Source organism: Colossoma macropomum, unplaced genomic scaffold, assembly GCF_904425465.1.
Source record: "Colossoma macropomum unplaced genomic scaffold, Colossoma_macropomum, whole genome shotgun sequence".
NCBI lineage: Eukaryota > Metazoa > Chordata > Actinopteri > Characiformes > Serrasalmidae > Colossoma > Colossoma macropomum.
Window position 1 is genome coordinate 46,016 of NW_023495703.1, and position 20,093 is coordinate 66,108.

A 20,093-nucleotide genomic window follows, 5' to 3' on the forward strand; every position below is an offset into this window, starting at 1 on the left:
GGAGTCTGACCACTCTCCCTCCTTCACTCCTCCTTTCTTTCTCCTTCTCTCTCTTTCTTTACCTCCCTCTTTTTCTTTCCATCTTCCTTTTATCATCTTTTCTCCACCTCACTCTTGCCCTTTTAATTTATTCCATCCCTTCCACCTTTTCGTCCTTCTTTATTTCTCCACTACATTTTTCAACTTTTTTCTTATCCTTTCCTTTTATCCTGGCTATTCTCCACCTCACTGTTCTCTTCTTTTTGCCCATCTCTCTCTCTCTCGCTCTCTTCCACCTTTTCTTCTTCCCCACTTTCTTCTCTAATCCTTCTCTTGCCCGCTCCCTCTTACTCTCCATTATTCTTCCCTTTTTTCATTTTCATTCTCCACCCATTTCTTTCTTTTCCCCAGCACTTTCTCTTTATTCCACTTCACTTTTCTTTCTCTGTTTATCATATCTTGTTTACTCTCTCTCCAGCTTTTTCCCCTTTCTATTTTTCTTTCCCCCCTTTCTCTTCTGTGTTCTCTCCCTTCTTATCCCCCTCTATCTCCTTTCTCCATCTTTCTTTCTCCCCCTCCCTACTCTCTCCCTTTTCTCCTTTATCTCTCTTCATCTGTCTCTCCCTTTCTCTCCAACATTCTTTCTCTTCTTGTTCCCCCTTTCTTTATTCCCTTCTCTCCATGTTTCTCTCCACTTTCTTGTTTTACCACTATCTGTCTTTTTTTATTTCCCACTTTTCCACCTCTGTTTCTGCTCATCCTCAGTCTTTTCCCTGTTTCTTGTCCAACCAGCTCAGCTGGAGGAGCTTCGTCAGGTAGGAGAGTCTTTATCTTCATTAATGACTTCATTCTTCTCTTTTACTGAGACTGAAGCAGCAAACGCTGTGAGAAAAAGTACAATCAGTAACCAAAACCACTGACCAAAACCACTAACCGTTCATTAATGGTTTCTTTTTAACGGTCTTCGTTATGTTGTTATACAATTGTTCATTTTTGAATCACTGAAAGTCTTTTTTTTTTATTTAAAAGAAGATAAACTCAGTGATTGATGAAAAAGTCAATTGTCTTTAGATATGTTATGAATGTATTCTTTGTTTTTTAGAATATGCTGGCTTTTCATGTTCTTATATTTTTACTAGTGGAGGAGGATTCTCCTGTTACTGAAACAAGTTGTCTGATGTTAAAACTTGTATTTAATTTAAAACTAGTCCTTAATCTCAGAGCAGACACCTTACAGCAGGAAAGTCACTAAGGTCATCAGTGCGATCCTCTACTGCCAGTGTTTGTCAATCGAGGCTGCAAGGCTATGTGCTTGATTTTATCCACCTGTTAGTAATGGGTGTGGCTGAAACACCTGAACTCAGTAATTAGGAGGAGTGTAGTTCCACACTGTGTGTTTATATCTGTGTGTATTTATATATGTCTATATATATATAATCACACACACACACACACACACACACACACACACAGGAGAGATAAAGTGAAAATGTACAAGGGTTGAGTGGGAATTGGGGAGGGGTTTGAAGTGCAGGATGGATGTATGATCAACGTAATTACCCACCATTGTGTTCCAACTTCCCCCCTCCAATAAGAACATTCTGCTAATGAGCTCACAGTGATCAGTCGTGTTCCTGTACGGAGAGACTGCAGCTGATCTGTGTTTAGTGTTTAGTTACTAGCTTGGCTGACTAGCAAAGCTGATCTAGTAGTGGTCACTCTGTGTGACCACTCTCAGTACTGCCCAGAGAAAAGTTTTATAGCTCAAATGTTGCTCAGGAGACGTGATGGTGATTCTCCTAAAATTCCTGTAGCATTATCAAAAGGATCAAAAGGAGTCATCAGTGATAAAGGAGAGGTGAGAGTTCAGCTACAGAAACACGTTATTATCTTCAAATCTGAGTTCAATGAGAGGCTTTACTGAGAAACGTGAGGCTACTGAGCCGGAGAGACATCTGAGCAGCAGGAGAAACTTCTGCTTTCTTGTGATTCTCCAGAAGAAACTACAGAGATAACAAGATCTTTTTTAGGTTTTTTTTCTCTGGTTAAACTCAGTAGGAGCAACTACAGCAAAGGAAAATGAGAGCTTTCAGAAAGGTTTTGTAGCCAAAGCCTTTAATGACAAAACTGATGTCATAAAAGATAAAAGCATGCATTAGAACTTCTCAGACCTCTCAGACCTTCAGAGAGATCATCACCAACCAAGAAGGTTGTGGGAAAAAACTTTTTTCTCTTCTTAAAGCTACAGGGTCACTGGCCTGGTCAGCCTCCCTCACTGTCTGGTTTAGAGTGATCAGTAATTGCTCTGTGGTTTTCTTCTCCAGAGGATGATCCACCCTGTCTGGAGGCAGAACTTTACTTTGGGCAGGTTTCCTGAGCCTGCAGTTCATCCTCAGTGCGGCTGAAGATGTTGTCCAGCACAGTCCGGTTCTTCACAGATAAAAGCGAGAATGGAGGTTTAACACATTGCTTGCTTTTGAGGAATTACAACCCCAAATTCTTCCACAGCTAATCGGACAGGTAAGAGCTTCTAAAGGAACAAAATTACACAGCGAATAATTCTGTCTTGACCAGAGAAATCATTTAAAATGTAGTTAATAGAACCGTTTTTCATTATGATGTTGATGTAAGGGTAACGCTTTACATTAAGGGTACATGACCTGTCATATTAACAACCATACAATTAAATTACTAATGCATTTACTAATGATGAATATGAAGGTAATAAAGGCTTTCTTCAACATCTTATTCATGCAATTTATACCAAAAAGGGTGCAGGGTTTGGATACAATGGGGACTAAGCTGGTGTGTTGTGTAAAAAGGGGTGGGGTAATTACTTCATCACCCTAAAGGGCCATAAAAAAGGACACAGCGAGATGATATTTGCATTGTGGTTGTTCGGGAACCATCTTGCCACTTAAAGCTCAATAAGAACTCAGCGGCTGAAGTCTTTTTATTCTTCTTATTCCTTTTTTATTCTGTTTTATCCTTTTTTACTTTTTGTTGATATTCTTTTATTCCTTTAATTCTTTTTAAATAAGTTAGACTACAGATAGTTTTAGGGCAACAGCACAGAACATATTAGAGATATTCATATATGTCTAGACTCGGGCAGAAGGGACAGCTCTTGGTCACAACAGTATTTTCATACCTCACATCTTTTTAGACTAACATAAAACATGCAGCTGTTATCTGTGGTGAAACAGAACAGATTTGCAGATGCTGTTATTACTGAATTTGATGTAGTAGCTATATGAAACATTTGGTTTGGTGCTTAACGTTATTTATTTACTGTAAACCTTTTTGATTTTAAGAGTAGTAATGTTCTAGTTAGGTTTGTGTTTCTCATGAACATTGTGTGATTCTATTAATATGTGATGTCAGGCACGTCTATTCTGTCTGGTTAAAAATTAGAAAGGTGTACGTGTTGATTTTAGGCTGTTTGGTTAATTTGTTATTCTGCCTTTTACAGGGACTTTTATTCTAAAGGGCTGTGTGTGTGCGGTGGCAGTGCATCACAGGGCCTAGTTGGGGGAGCACAAAAACGTGCATAGAACTAAGGATTCTTATGACCGCAGGAGAAAGGCACTGCACCTTCCCTATTACTTATTAACTCATTTCCAAGTTCAGTTCCGCAAGCATCTGGTTTCTGTTGAACTGTCACAGAATACCTCGCCATCATGCAGACGGCGGATCCGGAAGCCTTCCAGAAGGCTCTCACCAAACAGGGACAGCTCCTCGGACGCCACCAGCAAGTTTTATCAGGAGTTACTCAATCCCTAGAGTCACTGACCCATCAACAGGCTGAACAGCAGGCTCAGCTAGCTCAACTGGTTGCTAGTGTCCAGGGACTAACCGGCCAACTCCAAAGAATGAATCTCACTGAACAGACTGTAAGCACTGCGCCACTCCCAGTAGCAGCAGGAGCCTCTACGTCGGTTTTTCCAGTCAGCAAACCCGACAAATTTGAAGGTAATCCCGATAAATGTCGGGGTTTTTTGCTGCAATGTTCAGTCTTTTTTGAGAATTCGTCTCCTAGTTCAGATCAGGCCAAGATATCTTTTGTAATATCTCGTTTAGCGGGAAAGGCTTTGGAATAGGCTATAGCTAGCTGGACCAGCCTTCATAATATGTCATATGCTCAGTTTGTGAAGGAGTTCAAGTTGGTATTTGATCATCCATATGAAGGTAAAGTAAGTGGAGAACTATTGTCCCAATTACGCCAGGGACATCGTTCTGTGGTTGATTATTCTTTAGAGTTTAGAACTCTCGCTGCTAGCAGTGGGTGGAATGAGGCGGCTTTGCTCGTTATGTTCCACCAGGGACTAAACACGGACATATTGAACGAACTGGCTAGCAAAGATGAAAACCTGACATTGGATCAACTCATTACTCTAGCCATTAAGTTAGACCATCTCCTTCACTCCCGAAAAAGGAATCGGAACGAAAGAACCCATAGAAGTACACTGCCCCACGTAAAAGTTACACGAGAGCCCGTTGAACCCCCGGAACCAATGCAGTGTGACTCCTCCCACTTGTCTCAAGAGGAAAGAAGGCGCCGATTAGATAATCATCTTTGTCTATTGTGGCCAAGCGGGACATCAAGTGCGTGACTGCCGCACAAGACCTCCAAGATACAAGGGGCCGACCCCTGGTCAGCATGTGGAGTTCACTCCACGTGCTAATGTGGTGAGTGTTCCCACAAAGGGGTTGGTTTCCAAATTGGTGATGTTGCCTGTCATTATATACTTTCATCCCAATTCTCTTGTTGTTTCAACCCTATAATATCATGGGCAGAGCGTACAATCACACATTGGTCTGAGCACTGTCTCCAGACGTGCCTGGACACCCCTTCCATTTCCGTTTCTTCAACCTCGATAGAAAGCCCCAACTCTGACTCCACATTTGAAATTCCCCCTGAATATAGAGATTTGAGGGAAGTGTTTAACAAGAAAAATGCCACAAAATTACCTCCTCATAGGCCTTACGACTGTGCCACTGAACTTATAGAGAACCCTGTGCTGCCTAAAGCTAGAATATATCCCCTTACACAGGAGGAGCAAAAGGCACTAGATGTATATATACAAGAAGCACTTGACCAAGGTTTTATACGACCATCCACATCCCCTATAGCCTCTAGTTTTTTTTCATTAAAAAGAAGGATGGAGGCCTACGCCCCTGTATAGATTATAGAGCCCTGAACCAGATTTCTAAAGTGTATCCTTATCCCCTGCCACTCGTGCCCGTGGCGCTAGAACAACTTTAAGGGGCGAAATTCTTCACTAAGTTGGATCTTCGCAGTGCTTACAACTTAATCCGAATTAAAGAAGGGGATGAATGGAAAACCTCCTTTTTGACCACTTCGGGCTCTCTATCGCCCCTTCGGTCTTCCAGGCCTTCATCAATGACACCCTCAGAGACATGCTAGGACAGTTTGTAATAGCAAATCAAATCAAATCAAATTTATTTGTATAGCGCTTTTTACAACTGATGTTGTCACAAAGCAGCTTCACAGAAATCCGTTTAGAACAAAGTTTCAACATGAAATGTAAATCCTCCAGGTGAGCAAGCCAGGGGCGACAGTGGCAAGGAAAAACTCCCTCAGTTGAGGAAGAAACCTTGGGAGGAACCAAGGCTCACATGGGGGGACCCATCCTCCTCTGGTCAAACTACATACAAAATTATTATTCTACTAATATTAATAGTAATAGTAGTAATAGTTAGGAGACTTCAGTGTAGAGTGGGCAGCCAGTCCAAGGCAGGTGGCGGTGACTGGGTTGTGGGTAACTGGTCTGAAGCGGGTAGCCGGAGAGCTCTACAAACAATCATCCAGCAGTGTCCGGCCGGACAGGTGAGCAGTCGTTTTCTCGGAAGAAAGGTAGGGAAATGGAGTTAGTTTATTTCTGTATGGGTGTATGTATAGTAGTATGTAAAACATTTCCAGAGTGTGGCTAACGACTCCGGCAGATCTGACTATAACAGCTTAACTAAAAGGAGAGAACCAAAAGGGCACACAGACACGGGAGCACCCTGAAACAATCTGGCATTCCTCCGCTCCACCGTCCACAAACCTGAATGATCGCGTGTGAGCGGCGGGACGACAGCACCAGCGTCTCAGTTTACTATAATTCCCTGCGTCCATACCTCGAAGACATTCTAGTCTACTCCCCTACCTTTGAGTCCCATGTCCAACATGTCAGAGCAGTATTAGAATGGCTGTTAGAGAACAATTTGTTCCTCAAGGGAGAAAAATGTGAATTCCACCTACAGTCAGTGTCCTTCCTGGGGTACATCATCAGCGCTCAGGGTGTCATTATGGACGACCACAAGGTAGAGGCAGTTGTTCAATGGCCCACACCCAAGTCCGTGAAAGAAGTACAGAGATTTTTGGGGTTTGCGAATTTTTATCGCAGATTTATTAGGAACTTTAGCAGCATCGCGGCTCCACTCACCTCACTGCTTAAAGGAAGTCCTAAAAAGATCACTTGGACTGAAAGGGCCGAGAGAGCCTTCCAAGATCTTAAGGAAGCTTTTACCACAGCGCCCATTCTGAAGCATCCCGACCCCACACAACCTTTCATAGTAGAGGTGGATGCTTCAGAAACAGGAGTTGGAGCTGTATTATCTCAGCGGAATGGATCTCCTCTCAAATTGCACCCCATAGCATTTTTTTCTCACAAGCTATCACCTACAGAGAGGAACTATGGAATCGACGACCGAGAACTACTGGCAGTAAAGCTAGCACTGGAGGAATGGCGCCATTGGTTGGAAGGTGCCAATCATCCTTTCACCGTTCTGACAGACCATAAGAATTTGGAATATCTTCACACAGCCAAAAGACTCAATGCATGCCAAGCTCAATGGTCTCTTTTTTTCTCACGTTTCAGGTTCAGTATCACCTATCGGCCGGGCTCTCGTAATACCAAGGCTGACGCGCTGTCAAGGGTGCATCAAGAAATGGCAAACTCACAACTAGAGACACCGGAACGCATCCTTCCTCCTGAGGTAAACGTCTCCTCTATTCGATGGCAGATCGATGAGGAGATTGAAGCAGCTTTACCCCACGTCCAAGTACCCATCCAGTGTCCCTCTAGGTAAACTATATGTACCAGAACCTTTTAGAACCTCACTGATCACATGGGCTCATTCCTCGTTAACCTCCGGACACCCTGGGGAGACTCGAACTTACAAGCTACTGGCCAATAGGTATTGGTGGGAGTCAATGACCCAGGACATTCATTCCTTTGTGTCTTCCTGTTCCACATGTTCACATTCCAAATGCCTAAAGCATTACCAGCCGGCAAATTAATGCCCTTGCCCATACCCAACCGACCCTGGTCTCATATCGCTGTGGATTTTGTCACAGATTTACCTGAGTCACAAGGATTCACGACAGTTCTGACAGTTATAGACCGATTCTCTAGGGGAGTTCGTTTTATACCCTTTGCCACAATTCCCAGTGCCTTTCAGACTGCAGAGACATTGTTTCATTATGTATTTCGAATTTTCGGTATCCCGGAGGATATCGTTTCAGACAGGGGGCCTCAATTTACCTCCCAAGTATGGGCCGCCTTTTTCGAGCACATAGGGGTAGCCATCAGTCTGTCATCTAGATATCATCCGCAATCTAATGGGCAATGTGAGCGGGTAAATCAGGAAATGGGGAAGTTTTTGAGACTTTTCTGCCATGATAACCCCTCTGATTGGTCGAAGTTTTTAGTCTGGGCTGAAATAGCACAAAATTCATTGACTAGCTCTGCTACCGGACTGACTCCTTTCCAGTGTATTTTAGGTTACCAACCACCCCTAGCACCCTGGACTGGATCACAAACGGACGTTCCGGCAGTGGATGACTGGATGACGCATAGTGAATGGGTATGGGAGGAGACTCACCAGCACATTGAGACCATCCTCCAAAGGCAGAAAGAACAGGCCGACAGACACAGAGGACAAACCCCTGTCTTTCATCCTGGTGACAGAGTGTGGTTGGCCACGAAGGACTTTCGCCCTTCCGAGGGGAGTTGCCGTAAGCTTCAGCCTAAATACATTGGGCCATTCAAGATAATTAAACGTATCAATGATGTGACTTATAGGTTGGACTTAGCCCCACGTTTTAGAGTGTCTCGCTCATTCCATGTGTCTCTTCCTAAACCCGTTGTTACAGGGCCCTTGGATGAGGCAACACCAGACGTCATGCCACCACCACCGGAAGTGATAGATGGGGCCCCAGTCTACGCTGTCCGATGGCTGCTGGACTCCAGGAGACGGGGCGGGCTCCTTCAGTATCTGGTGGACTGGGAGGGCTATGGCCCCGAGGAACAATGCTGGGTGCCGGCCAAAGACGTGTTGGACCCTGGCCTCATCGCGGACTTTCATAGTCAGCACCCGGAGAAGCCAGCTCCTCGTCCCCGAGGCCGTCCACGTAGGAGGCTCACCAGTTCACGTCCCGCCCGTCTGAGAGATCGTCGCGGAGAGACTTCACCTATCCAGCGCCTCGGCAGCTCTGGTTCGGCCCCGGTTCGAGGATCCGGTGGTGAGAGTGGTTGTCGTCCTGGTTGTCCTCGTGCCGAGGCCCACCCGGACTCTTTGGGGGGGGTACTGTCACGCCTACGGCATGCTCTCATGAAACGGACTTCATCTCCCAGAATCCCATGGGAGATCATGTGACTCGGCTATCGAACGCGGACTCTGATTCCGACAAAGACTCCATTGCCCATGGTGCAGTAGGGGCTCACGTGACCAGTGACTCTCGCGAACGCTCCTATCAGCGCTCACAATCACCAGAATACTAACTGCTTTCACCTGTGTGTATTTTCAAGAGATAGGGAACTAGTAGTATATAAGCCCGGGCTTTAGTTAGATTTGTTGCGAGGTATTGTTCTGTTGAGACTTACTGAGCGTTTCTATTCTGATTATCCGACTTCCGTGTTTTTGACCACTGCTTTGTTTCACCCGTTTTTGTATTTTGTTACTTCCCTTTGGTACTGTTGCCTTTTCTGATTGATCTGTGTTTTTTAACCTTTTTGCCTGTTTCACGACGACGATTTTGCTCTGCCCTTTTTGTGCTGTTTGTTGTTGGTGACTAAAGTGTTCTCAACTTTCCATCAGCAAGCGTCTGGTTTCTGTTGAACTGTCACAAGTGGTAACTGTAGAATAAACCATTCCCTCATGAGGCTCTGTGTATCAACAGAGGAGTTGTTATATTATTAACATGAAAGATGAGTTAAAACTATGGTAACTGTCACAAATGAGGACTATTTGCAAAAAGATGTCAGTTTAAGTTTTTGAGGTAGGTAGGTTCTACCGGGTAGGTAGAAACAGACAAGGTAACAATATAAAATTAATCTAGAATTTTTTATTAAGTAACTTTATCTGGTGAAATCATCTCATTTTTACTGGTAGAAAATTGTGCTGTTTCAGGAAATTTCAAGATCATTTCACTTATTTAAAGAAACAAGCAAAATTATCTGCCTTTGCAATAAGAAAATTTAGCTAGATAAAATTTCTTAAAATAAGCAAACAATTCTCAAAAACAGGTCAAATAAACTTAATAACATTAACAATTCTCACAGCAGTGTTATAGGACATGTAACTGACTGGCTTAAACAAAATAATTAATAATTTTATACATATGTTGCTTAAACTTTTATCTTTTCCAGCTTTTAAACACCCGTGCAGACGCCAGTCCTCAGTTTAAAATCTCTGGAGAAGGAGTGGATGGAGTGAATGACCTGTTCACTGTGAATAAAGCTGGAGAGATCTTTGTTATGGCGACTCTGGATCGAGAGAAGAAAAGCTCCTACAAACTGAAAGCTCACATCTTTAACACCATCACCAAACGGCCCCTGGATGACGACATAGAATTCACTGTAAAAGTACAAGACATTAATGACCACGCGCCAGTCTTCTCTGAGACCTACACTGGATCCATCAGGGAGCGCTCATGCCGAGGTACAGGACCATCTCACTAAATCTCACTGAAGGTGTTTTCAGGCTGCTAACGGTTCATAGAGTTAAAGTTGCACCTTCTGCTACTTACTGTGTACATTTTCACTGAACTTCTACCTCAGCCATAAAACTCACTGTATCACTTCTGCACATATTGACTTTACTGTCAATTTTGACCTCACTCACTTTACATGCACCATCACATTTAAGTCACCAGGATGACATTTGAAGGGGGTCCTATGTAGCGCCCCTACTGGCTCACGCAGCCATAGCAGAGCAGCCACAGCAGAGCAGCCACACACAGAGACTCTGTGGCCACGCTACAGGAGACTTAAATCTGTAAATACATTGTGGAGCTCGATTTATTGTGTACATCTGTGTTTCTGGGCTGGGCTGAGAGTGAGACAGTGGGGATTTTGTGCCAACCATGAAGTACAATGGTATGGCGATTGGTGTCCTGGCTTAAACAACGCTGAGTGGCGGTTCTCCCCTGCTGCTGTGTTCTTGAATAAAGAGCATTTGCCTAAAGTGCAGCGTTTCCCGCATCATCATCTTCTTCTTCTTCTTCTTCACCGAAGCCACTAACAGAGAACACATGTCTTCATGTTAAAGCACAATTACTTGTTTATCTATTTACTGAATTTAACATGTAGGAATCATATTTTATGATTTATTTTTTCCTATATATTGATCTCTGCAAAAAATAGAAATCGATATTATTGATGAATCCTTTGAACCGTCAGCCTCCCTGGCTTTGTTTGGTGTGGTGTCACAAAATCTTATTTTATTTTAAGCCACGCCCCGACATTTGCACAATGGATTAGGGATGTATTGTATTTTATTAAGCTGGAGAAGTTTAGATACATGGTTAAGGGGTCAGCTGATAAGTTCACATCAACATGGCAAAAACAGACTCAAATACAAATTCATTGTTCATCTGCTTCACCCACAATCAGCTTCTGTCTTTGGTGTTCTTAACTAACAAGAGCTGCAGCACTGCTCTGCCTCAGGGTGGCACTGTAGCAGACTGGTTCACCCAGTCGGTCCTTCATAGTCTAGAAACTGTAACTCTGACCGGATTCCTCTGAAAAACTTTACAATGTGCTGCAGCAGATCTGTAAATCTGAAAACTCACCCAGAGTTTGGAGTGAAGAGTGACTGTTCCTCATTTCTTACACTGAAGACAGAAGAGGAGACGAGGAAGATCTCAGTTACTGTGAGGAAGAGTGCAGAACCGCACTAGAACAGAGACTTTACAGAACAACAACTGATAAAACAAACATTTTGTGGCCATTTAAGTATCAGTGCCACTGTATCTCGTTGCTGTCAGAACAAAACCTTGTATCTCCAATGGTAACTTTACTGTCAATGAAAGTCAATGCAACCTACCATATATATATATATATATATACGTAAAATGTGCGTACGTGTTTCCTCAGCAGGATCCACATTGTTCTTGTTTTAGGTGAAATCACTGTTCAGGATAACAAACTGGACCGTGAGACTCAAAGTCAGTATAAACTGATTGTTCATGCCTCAGACTTACCTGGCTCACCTGGAGGACTCAGTACAACCACCATAGTGACTATTAATATAAACGATATCAATGACAACATGGCAACCTTCAAAAAAGGTATGTGAGCTCTTATAATGGTGCATTCGGATATTTGCCTCCTTGTAGAATCTCACCCGAAACGTACTAAATCTAAATATATTGAAAATTAAATTACAAAATTAAGATGTTTACATTTTCCTAATGAAGTAATTGATGAGCTAGATTGTGTTTGACTACAACATTTTTGTTTCAAAAGTTACACAGGTTCTCATATCACAGGTCGGATAATTCACAATTATATTAATGGTAAATACATTAATGATACGTTAATTTCTGCAACATTGTATCATAATGTATGTAAATGACTACCTGTAGAACAGGTGGGCTCTATCGCTTAGCAACCAACAATACACATCTTTAATGCGGTGAGCCATGCGTCCCTGAACCAGTTACTGATCAACACTCAAACACAAACAACTGATCACAGCCATTTGGTGACGTGACAGTTTTCCGAAGACGTCTGAATGCCCCAAAAACATTAAATTTAACTTTGAATGTAAATATTTACATTTCATCAAATTCAAATGATCTAAAAAGAACCACAACTTGTTTCCTTTCAGGAATCTACAGCTTTAGCGCGAGAGAAAACGAGGAGCCACACTTCACAGTCGGCACGTTACCTGTGGTGGACCGGGACAAGAAGCGGAACAAAAGACCCGGATTTACTCTGCAGAACTTCAATGACGTCTTCTACATGGAACCAGATAAACAAAACAATGGAGCTCTCAAACTCAGAAAGGTGACTTTACTCATTTAAAAACTACAAACTACGACAGAATTACAGACTAAATCCTCATTCAGATTATTTAAACATGCAATTAAGTGAGTTAGTTCTAATCATTTTAGAGGGCGCTGGAGTCTATAATAGAAACAAGGTGTCCCAAAACATAGCCTGATGCCTTGTTGCCTAAAAATTTCATAGATGTTGTCATGCAGCCTCTGTACTGCCCCCTAGTGGTGTAGACGCCTGCGTCCACGTTATTCCTTTTAAAATTACATTATTTGACATTTTTATTAAGGAATACTGATATCTCTGAAAGATAAACAGCAACTTTTAAGGGACTAAAAGCTCATTCTGCATGTGAAATTTGAGTTTTTATCATGCCTCTGTTGACTAAAGCTTCATAACATAAATGATTATTTATCATCATCATCGTTAACCGCTTAGTCCAGATAGGGTCACGGTAGCAGTTGGGAGAGCTGAGAATCCCAGATGACCCTGTCCCCTGCAACTTCCTCCAGCTCATTCCCAGGGACCCCAAGCCGCTCCCAGACCAACTTGGAAATATAATCCCTCCAGCAGGTCCTAGGACGACCCCGGGGTCTTGTCCCGGTAGGCCGTGCCTGGTACACCTCCACCAGGAGGCGTCCAGGGGGCATCCGGATCAGATGCCCGAACCACCTCAGCTGGCTCCTTTCAATGCGGAGGAGTAGCGGCTCTACTCCGAGCTCCTCCCGGATGGCCGAGCTCCTCATCCTATCAAATAGAGTGTAGCCCGCCACCCTACGGAGAAAGCTAATTTCCGCCGCTTGTATTTGCGATCTCATTCTTTCTGACTTACTGCCGAGTATACGAACACAGCTCTCACTCCGGGAGTACAGAGATTGAATGGCCCGGAGTAGTAGCCCCGGCACCCCATACTCCCGGAGGACCTCCCACAAGATATCTCGGGGAACACGGTCGTAAGCCTTCTCCATATCCACAAAACACATGTAGACTGGGTTGGCAAACTCCCATGCCCCCTCAACAATCCGTGAGAGGGTGAATAGCTGGTCCATTGTTCCACGGCCGGGACGGAATCCGCATTGTTCCTCCTCAATCTGAGGTTCAACTATAGGTCAAAGTCTCCTTTCCAGCACCTTGGCATATACTTTCCCAGGGAGGCTGATCAGTGTGATACCCCAATAGTTGGCACACACCCTCCGGTCCCCTTTCTTAAAAATAGGGACCACCACCACCTGCAGAGGCGTGTCAGCCATGTCAGCCCCACAATATCCAGAGCCTTAAGCATCTCTGGATGAATCTCATCCACCCCCGGTGCCTTGCCACTGAAGAGCTTGCCAACTACCTCAGTGACCTCCACCAGGGAAATGGAGCTTGACACGCCAGAAGCCTCAGGCCCTGACTCCCGTGAGGGAGGCATGCCTCCCGGATTAAAGAGTTCCTGAAAGTGCTCCTTCCACCGCCCGACAATATCCTCATTTGAAGTCAGAGTTTCTGAGTCGCCACTGACCACTCCTGAGTTGCCGGACAGTTGTCCAGAACCTCCTTGAGGCTGACTGAAAGTCTTTTTCCATGGCTTCACCAAACTCGTCCCATGCCCTGGATTTTGCTTCTGCCACCTTTTTTGCCGGTCGGTACCTATCTGCTGAGTCGGGAGTCCTCCGGGCCATCCAGTCCCTAAAGGCCTCTTTCTTCAGCTTGACGGCCTCCCTCACCACCGGTGTCCACCAGGTGGTTCTTGGGTTACCGCCCTGACAGGCACCCACAAGCTTTTGGCCACAGCCATGCCTGGCAGCTTCCACAATGGAGGTTTTGAACAGGGTCCATTCAGACTCCATGTCTCCTACCTCCTGCCGGACATGAGAGAGCTCTCCCGGAGGTGGGAGTTTAAATCATTCCGAACAGGGGCCTCCGGCAGTCATTCCCAGCACACCCTCGCTATTCGCTTGGGCCTACCGGGTCTGACCATTAGTCTTCCCTGCCATCTGATCCAACTCACCACCAGGTGGTGATCAGTCGACAGCTCAGCACCCCTCTTCACCCGAGTGTCCAGAACATACGGTCCCGAGTAGATGAAACGACAACAAAGTCGATCATTGACCTTTCAGCCAAGGAGCTCTGGTACCACGTACACTTATGAACATCCTTGGGTTGGAACTTGGTGTTCGTTATGGACCATCCATGCCTAGCACACAAGTCCAATAACAATTCACCATTCGGGTTTAGATTGGGCAGGCCGTTCTTCCCAATCACACCTCTCCAGGTCTCCCAGTCATTGCCAACATGAGCATTGAAGTCTCCCAGTAAGACTATGGAGTCTGTAGATGGGACCCTTTCCAGAAACCCGCCCACTCGAGTATGGGGACATCTAGTGCAACCCCTGAGGGGGTTACTGTTAGGGATCATCCTGTGCCGCTGGTCGCCAGCAAGGGGCCCGTGCGACACAGTGGAAGAGCTGGTAGATCTGACTCCAAGTTGCAGAATCCCCAATGCTAATCAGCGCTGAACAAGCACACCTGCTGGGCTCAGCTTAAAAGCCCACACCAGCAACAGTTCACTGTTGCACCACTGTAGAGAGTACTTTAGACAGAGGTTTGTATTTGAGAAAAGAAAAGAAAATAAAAAAAAATAAATGTTTCTGTTGAGGATAAAAAGAAAAAAAATAAGTTGGACGCTAAAGAGACCTGAAAGTAACGCAGAAAGGAAAGCTGAACTGAGCTCTGATCTGTTATTAAATCACAGTGCTCTGTTCTTATAAGCACGAAACTAAAGTGTTTCTCCTCGTGAGGGAGAGTAGATTTGTATTCCCTTTTTTATAGCCTCTTGTTTGAGTATACTGACGTCTCCTTTATTTGCCCTTTCCCGCCATTATTTTCTCACAGATTTGTCCACATGTTCTATTGCTCTATTCCGTTCAGCCTCCATATGCCTTTTTCCTATACTTGCAGCCTTATAAACAAAATATTTTTTTATGCAACAAAAGTTAACACAATTTTACTGCTCTACACTTGCCCCCCCCGTAACAACAATATTAAGTATAGTTATGCCACTGTGACTAAAATGACTATTAATTTTTCTTTTCTGCCAATAAAATGAGAATTTTACTTTGCTACTAAAATTTTGAATTTAATCACAACATTAAATTACAGCTGATAACTGACACTAACTAAGAAGTTATTTATTTGTGTACTTGTATGAAATATTAACACATCACCTTTACCACATGGTGTAAATCCAAGAAAGTCCAATATTTTAACATTTATGTCGTAATTTCCTCCAGAGCCTGGACTATGAGACCATTTCAACTTACAGCGTTAAAGTGAAGGTCAGAGAAGACGGCGTGGCTCAGCCTCCAGATAATCAGGGATCCATGCTGACCACTGCCCAAGTGTACATCACTGTGCTTGATGTTGATGAACCACCGGTCTTCAGCAAGACTACCTACTCCTTTGATGTCCAAGAGGGCCCTATTACAAATAAAGTCATTGGCTCTGTCTCAGCCAGAGACCCGGACAGGACCAACTACAGGATGAAGTAAACTATATTCTATATACACTGTTTGTTTACTGCTATAATCCACAATCAGTAGAACCACTAGTTTTCATTGTAAATTGTAAAATGTTTTTTAAAGTGATAGTTTGGACAGAACCCCGTATCCCAAACAACCAGATGTTTATGTCTGAATTTGTCTTCATCAATCTGCTTTACTGTGGGTCAGTGTTCTTAAGGCTACATGACACCTGCTCATAAGCCCTTAATGACCATTAACACAGACCTACATAAACATTTATAAACACTAATTCCAACAGGCGTTATTTGTCCTAAACGTTGCAATTTCCAGTTTTGATGTCAAGCTGACATAACCTAGATTATTTTCTGACATTATTTTGTGTTACGACAATTTCTGAGGTGAAATTAGACTTTGTATCTCAGTGAACATCACAGTGACAGTGTAGCTCACCACAACAGGATGGGTGAACCAAAGTGAGCATTTTCTGAGGCCCTTAAAGGGAACCTATTATGCTTTTTGTTTTTTCTCTTTCCTTTAGTGTGTTGTATCTTTTTGTGCATGTAAACGTCTGCAAAGTCCCAAATCTCAGCGTTCCCCCCAGAGGGAGAAACTCTCTCCCACAGAATCCACTTTTCTCAGCTGCCTGAAACGCCTAGTTGGAATTCCAGCCCTTTTCCTTTGTTACAGTGTGACTCAATCTCGTAACACAGTCCTTGCTGTCTGCTTACCGACGAGTTTTGCCCCCTCACACAGAGAGCCACAGAGTAAAAGCTGACCGCTCTGAAACGTCCTGCTCCAGTCCAGCTCGCGAAGGTGGATCGGCTCCACCAGCTTGTTCTACCGGACTGACAGGATCAACTCTGGATCAAATTGATACAGCAGAACCGACGCTGTTGTAAGAACAGCTACAGCAATGTGGGGGCGGAACTTGTAGCAGGATGCTGCTCTGGTGGTTGATAAATCATAATAGAGTGAGCAAGCTGACCAATCAGAGCACACTAGGCTGATTGGGAGACGGGGCTTGAAGAAATAAGCTCTAACAGAGCGTTTCAGACAGTGGGTGAATAGAGATGAACAGTAGGAAGAAAATAATGTGTTTTTGGAACACTGAAATGCGTAAATCTGTCCCAAAACTAAAATTATAAACATTGAAAATGAGGATAATAGGGTGAACTTTTATAAGATTTAAGCTGTGTCACATCAGCATTGTCTCAGTGTGATATATTCTGAGCTACAGAGCTGTTGATGAATTTAATGTGATGTTCTTTTATCAGGTACTCCATCAGGGGGCTCAACTGTCCATTGGAAATAGATGAGAATCCCAGTAACTGCCAGTTATTTATTCAGCCTAATGAGAAACTGTAGAACCGACTCAGTTTGTATCACAATACCTACATTTAGAGCCGGTTATTCATTCAACTTAATGAGAAACTGTAGAACAGACTCAGTTTATATCACAATACCTACATTTAGAGTCGGTTATTCATTCAGTCTAATGAGAAACTGTAGAACAGACTCAGTTTATATCACAATACCTACATTTAGAGCCAGTTATTTGTACAAATCCATAAGACACAGCAGATTAAAGGGCTGATACACTATTTTATGTTTTCGTATTATAAACTGTAGAATCACAAACATCAGTATCTGCAGTAAAAATCGTCTCTTTGTATCTACAGGACTAAAAGGGTATACGATTGTCAAGATAAAGGTTCTGGACGTCAACGACAACCAGCCAGAACTGGTTGATATGAGCGATATTTACATCTGTGCAAACACTAAAAATGGAACGGTGAGAAATTCACAAAAATATTTCATCATATCATTACTACACAAAATTATATATCATTATACAAAAATTTACATGATTCTTCCCTTTACCACCAATGTGATCGATTAATCAACACTTTTGGCATCTGAAGTTCCTGCTTCTTTTGCTTCTGTTTTGAAGGGCACATATTCTACATTTGTCTTGTATTTTACTTTTTACTTCTGAGATCTGTTTATAATATTTGTGTTTTTTTTGTTCTAAATTATTATTTTTTATGACTATTTTCCAATCTCTCTTTATATATGTAGTTAACTTTCGTGACATCACAAAAACATTGAAATGAATGAATTGAAAACCAGGCTGTTTTTGCAGCTTAGTCTCCATATGTGGTCTGTATGGCCTGGAGAGTGAACAGTATGTTTTAAAATTATAATGTCTTCACTGATCGACTACATTTGGGGTAACAGGAGAGATTTAGGCCAAGCTATAATTTTATAAATCAATTTAAATCTATTTTTTCTTTGTTTTGCAGATCATTGGCCACCGACAGGGATGAAAACCCTGGACCATTCAGGTTCATTCTGGCAAAAAGGAATTCCGAATTCTCCCTCCATTACAACCAAAGTGGGGAACATTTTCAGTTAAAATACTGACAGACCTATTTAAATATGTATAAGCTACATAAATAAAACACATCTTCGCTGTTGTATCCCCAAATGGTAACTTCACAGAAAAGGAAAAAAACATTCTTAACTTTGAATGGAAGTTAATGGGAACTGTCAAGCATCCATCAAGCTCTCAGATGAACCCGGACTCCATCACATGACTGCTGAGCTTCCCTTGCACTCTGAGTCTCACTCAGACTCCATCCCCCAGAATCCTCTGGGAGATCACATGACTCCTGACCTTTCCTTGTGCTCCAGTCAGCACTCTAGATCTCCAGAATATTGATGTGTGTCACCTGTGTTATTGGTCATATGACTTTCTTAGTTCAGTTCATAAGCCCGGGCTTTAGTAGTAAATAGTTGTGAGGTATTGTATCCGTTTGCAGTCTACTGAGCATTATATCTATTGTCTGTATCCTGTTAATGACCATTGCTTTTCGTTTCTTTGACTCCGCCTTTTGCTCTTCCCTTTGGATTGTTCGCCAAGATATTCGGATTCCTGTTTTTTGACATTTTTTGCCTGTTTTTTGACAGTCTATTTTGTCTGACCCTTTTTGAACTTTTCGAGTGTGTTATGTTTGTCTGTGTGTATCTGCTGTGCCTTTTGGATTTGAGCCCTGCATGTTTTGTGACTACGACCTTGGACTCCACCAGTAAAGCCTCCTTTGTGTTCTCTAACCGCAAGTGTCTGACTCTTGTTGGCATGTTACAGAATACCTTGCCTAACATGCAGACGGCGGACCCGGAAGCTCTTCAAAAAGCTCTGAATGAACAAGGACAACTACTGGGCCGACATCAACAGGTCTTGTCCAGAGTAACACACTCACTAGAGTCACTAGCCCACCAGCAATCGGAACAGCAAGCTCAATTGGCACAACTAGTTGCTAGTGTTAAGGGGTTAACTAATCAAGTTCAGAGTATGAGCCTTGCTGAACCACAAGTTAGTATGGCTAACCCACTATCTCAAGCCGAGGCTTCACGCACAGTATTTCCAGTTAGTAAACCTGACAAATTTGAGGGTGATCCTGACAAATGCCATGGGTTCCTACTCCAGTGTTTAGTTTTTTTTGAAAATTCCCCAGTCAGCTCTGACCAAACCAAGAAATCTTTTATAGTGTCTCGTTTAGCAGATAAAGCACTTGAATGGGATACAGCCAGCTGGACTCACATTCATCGCGTCTCATATGCTCAGTTTATTACTGAATTCAAGACGTTTTTCGATCATCCATACGAAGGCAAGGTTTGTAGGGAATTACTTTCCAAGTTACGTCCTGGGAATCGCTCTGTAGTGGAATACTCTCTTGAGTTCCGTACACTAGCGGCTAGCAGTGGTTGGAATGAGGCAGCTCTCTTAGTAATGTTTCATCAAGGGCTCAATGCGGACATCTTAAACGAGCTTGCTTGTAAAGATGACGACCTGACCCTGGATCACCTTATCACTCTTGCTATCCGGCTGGATCATCTCCTACACCACTGCAACAGACCTACAGCCGAACAAAGCACCAGAAGGACGCTTACTAGAGCGAGAGTCACCCAAGAACCAGCCGAGACAACCGAACCCATGCAGTGTGACTCGTCCCGTTTATCCCAAGAGGAGAGACTGCATCGGCTGAGAAACCATCTGTGCTTGTACTGCGGTAATGCTGGACATCAACTTCATGACTGCAGAGCCAGACCACAAAAAATAGGGTGCCGACCCTTAGTCCACGTGCTAATGTGGTGAGTGTTCCCACAAAGGGGTTGGTTTTGAAGTCTTTTCTGTTGCCTGTCACTATACTGTCATCACCAATCTGTTGTCCTTTCAGCTCTAATAGGTTCTGGTGCGGGGGAAAACTTCGTTCATGCCCGTCTGATGGAGCAGCTTAAAATTCCAGTTGAGA

At 43.4% G+C, this 20,093-nt stretch overlaps 1 pseudogene; it reads left to right on the plus strand.

Annotated features, from left to right (window-relative positions):
* Positions 1–1,514: 1,514 nt before the first annotated feature.
* On the plus strand, positions 1,515–19,027 carry LOC118802838 (annotated as a pseudogene).
* The last annotated feature ends 1,066 nt before the right edge of the window (positions 19,028–20,093 follow it).